Source organism: Triticum urartu, chromosome 2 (assembly GCF_003073215.2).
Source record: "Triticum urartu cultivar G1812 chromosome 2, Tu2.1, whole genome shotgun sequence".
In the NCBI taxonomy this organism is placed as follows: domain Eukaryota; kingdom Viridiplantae; phylum Streptophyta; class Magnoliopsida; order Poales; family Poaceae; genus Triticum; species Triticum urartu.
The window spans coordinates 456543190-456546737 of record NC_053023.1 but is presented as its reverse complement, the minus strand read 5'-3'; positions in this window follow the sequence as shown (position 1 = coordinate 456546737).

Below are 3548 nucleotides of genomic sequence, written 5' to 3'. Positions count from 1 at the left end.
CCCAAGTACAACGGCTCCGTGAAGCCGGAAGATTGGTTGATCGACTACTCCACGGCGGTTAGCATAGCAAACGGCAATAGGCTCGTTGTCGTGAAGTACGTGCCCCTCATGCTGCAAGGCATGGCGTGGACCTGGCTCAACAGCCTCAAGCCATACAGCATCAACAGCTGGCTAGACTTCACAGAAGCCTTCGTCTGCAACTTCACCAGCACCTACAAGCGGGCTCCCAAGCCCAGACAGCTCTCCTTGTGTGTACAAGGCCCCGCCGAGTCCACTCGCGACTACCTCACGCGTTGGGCCGAGCTCCGCAACTCTTGTGAAGGGGTGCACGAGGTGCAAGCCATAGAATACTTCACTGCCGGGTGCCGAGAAGGCACCCTCCTCAAGCACAAGCTTCTCTGCGATGAGCCGACTACCCTCGACGAGCTTCTGGTCATAGCGGACAAGTACGCCACCGCCGACCCCTCAATGAAGACCGAACTCCGGGTAGACATGTCCGGGAAAGTACTCAACCCGGCGCCCAAGACGCCGGCTAGGGACTCTGGCCGACGCCCACACCAGAACGACCACAAGCGCAAGGGCCCCGTGCCGCCCTCCACCAGTCAGCAGGTGGCCACAGTCGAAGACAAGCAGCCCGAAGGGCGGCCCGCACCCAAGAAGCAGAGGGGCGGCAAGCCGACTTGCCAGCCGGCCTTCTCCTATGTGCAAACTCTCGAGGCCCCATGCAAGTTCCACAGCGGCGCGAAGCCGTCCAACCACACGACCCGGAAGTGCCACTAGCTCACCCGAATCTCCAAAGGCGAAGGGCTCGCGCCGCCTCCGCCTGCCGGTCCGCCGCCTCCGGCTCCGCAGCCGCCGACCACTCGGCCTGCAGTCGGAGCCGTGCACGATGAGTTCCCTGACGAGCATGCCGCCTATGTCATCTTTACAAGCCAGCCCGAAGACCGGCGCAACAAACGCCGAGAGCACTAGGAAGTCAGCATGGTCGCTGCCAACCCCGCCGAGCACATGCACTGGTCAGAAAAACCTATCAGCTGGAGCCGGGCCGACCACCCAGAGGTGATGCCATCTCCCGGCTCTTATGCGTTGGTTTTGGATGCCACCCTTGTGACGGATAGACGCGCCGCCCGTTTCTCCCGCGTGCTAATAAACGGCGGGAGCAGCATCAACATCCTATACCGTGACACCCTGGAGAAGCTGAACGTCAAGACGAAGCAACTCATGCCTACTCGGACTGTGTTCCATGGCATTGTACCCGGCCTGTCCTGCGCCCCCATTGGCAAGATCAAGATTGATGTACTCTTTGGGGACAAGGATCATTTCCGCCGAGAGGCGATCTGGTTTGAAGTGGTGGACCTGGAGAGCCCCTACCATGCATTGCTTGGCCGACCTGCCTTGGCCAGATTCATGGTTGTTCCCCACTATGCTTACCTCAAGATGAAGATGCCGAGCACCAAAGGCATCATCACCATAGCCGGCGATTACAAGAAATCTTCCGAGTGCGCAGCAGCCAGCAGCCGGCTGGCTGACTCCCTTGTGATTGCCGAAGAAAAGAAGATGTTGGACCGAGTCGTGGCCATGGCCGGCAAACCGTCGGCCTTGTCCCCTGATCCCAAGGAGTATGATGCCCAAGGATCTTTCCAGCCGGCCAAGGAGACGAAGAAGATACCTCTTGACCCCGAACACCCAGAGAGGTTTGCCGTCATCGGGGCAAACCTAAACAGCAAATAGGAAGGCGAGCTCGCCGATTTCCTCTGTGAGAATCGGGACATCTTTGCATGGTCCCCCAAGGACATGCCGGGTGTTCCGAAGGAATTCGCCGAGCACAAGCTACACGTCCGAGAAGACGCAAAACCAGTCAAACAACCCCTCCGCCGACCGTCGGAGGAGAAAAGAAGGATTGTAGGAGAAGAGATAGCCCGGCTTCTGGCAGCCGGCTTCATTATGGAGGTTTTCTTTACAGAGTGGCTCGCCACCCCGGTCCTCGTGCTAAAGAAGAAGAACAAGTGGCGCATGTGCATAGACTACACGAGCCTCAACAAGGCCTGCCCCAAAGATCCCTTTGCCCTACCGAGGATTGATCAAGTGATAGACTCCACGGCCGGATGCGAGCTGTTGAGTTTCTTGGATGCTTACTCAGGATACCACCAGATAAAGTTAGATCCGGCAGACCGCCTCAAGACCACCTTCATCACGCCATTCGGAGCCTTCTGCTACCTGACTATGACATTCGGCTTGAGAAATGCCGGTGCCACTTTCCAGCGTTGCATGCAGAAGTGCCTCCTCAAGCAGCTCGGAAGAAATGCCCACATCTACGTAGACGACATTGTGGTGAAGACGGAGAAGCGCGGCACCTTGCTGGAAGACCTCAAGGAAATATTTGAGAACCTGCGCCGGTTCCAAGTCAAGCTCAACCCCGAGAAATGCGTGTTCGGAGTGCCAGCCGGCCAGCTCCTAGGCTTCCTGGTCTCCGAACGCGGCATCGAATGCAACCCAGTAAATATCAAGGCCATTGAGAGAATGGCGATTCCCACCAAACTTTGAGACATCCAGAAGTTTACCGGATGCTTGGCCTCCCTGAACCGCTTCATCAGCCGGCTCGGAGAGAAAGCTCTCCCCCTCTACCGCCTCATGAAGAAGACCAATCACTTCGAGTGGAATGACCAAGCCGACCAAGCTTTTCACGAGCTAAAGAAGATGCTGGACACGCCGCCTGTCCTGGCGGCGCCGACTGAGAAAGAGCCCATGCTCCTCTACATTGCTGCAACCAGCCGGGTGGTCAACACCGTCATCGTAGTCCAGCGCCCAGAGGAGGGCCGAGCCCAACCGGTCCAGAGGCCGGTGTACTATTTGAGCGAGGTGTTGTCTACCTCGAAGCAGAACTACCCGCACTACCAGAAGATGTGCTACGGCGTGTACTTCGCCGCCAAGAAGTTGAAGCCCTACTTCCAAGAGCATCCCATCACGGTCGTATGCACCGCCCCGCTGGCCGAGATCATAGGCAGCCGGGATGCATCCGGCCGGGTGGCGAAATGGGCCATCGAGCTGGCCCCCTACACGATCTTCTACCAGCCTCGCACCGCCATCAAGTCCCAAGCATTGGCCGACTTCCTCGTCGACTGGGCCGAGACCCAGTACCTGCCGCCAGCTCCCGACTCCACTCATTGGCGCATGCACTTCGATGGGTCCAAGATGCGCACCGGCTTGGGTGCCGGCGTCATCCTCACCTCTCCCAAAGGCGACAAGCTTAGATACACGCTGCAAATTCACTTTGCCGCCTCCAACAACGTGGCCGAGTACGAGGCGCTCATACACGGGCTCCGGCTTGCCAAAGAACTCGGCATTCGCCGGATCCTATGTTATGGCGACTCGGACTTGGTGGTCCAGCAATCATCCGGCGACTGGGATGCCAAGGACGCAAATATGGCAAGCTACCGCTTCCTCGTTCAGCAGATCAGTGAGTACTTTGAAGGATGCGAGTTCCTTCACATACCGCGAGCCGACAACGAGCCAGCTGATGCCCTGGCTCGAATAGGCTCCACTCGGCA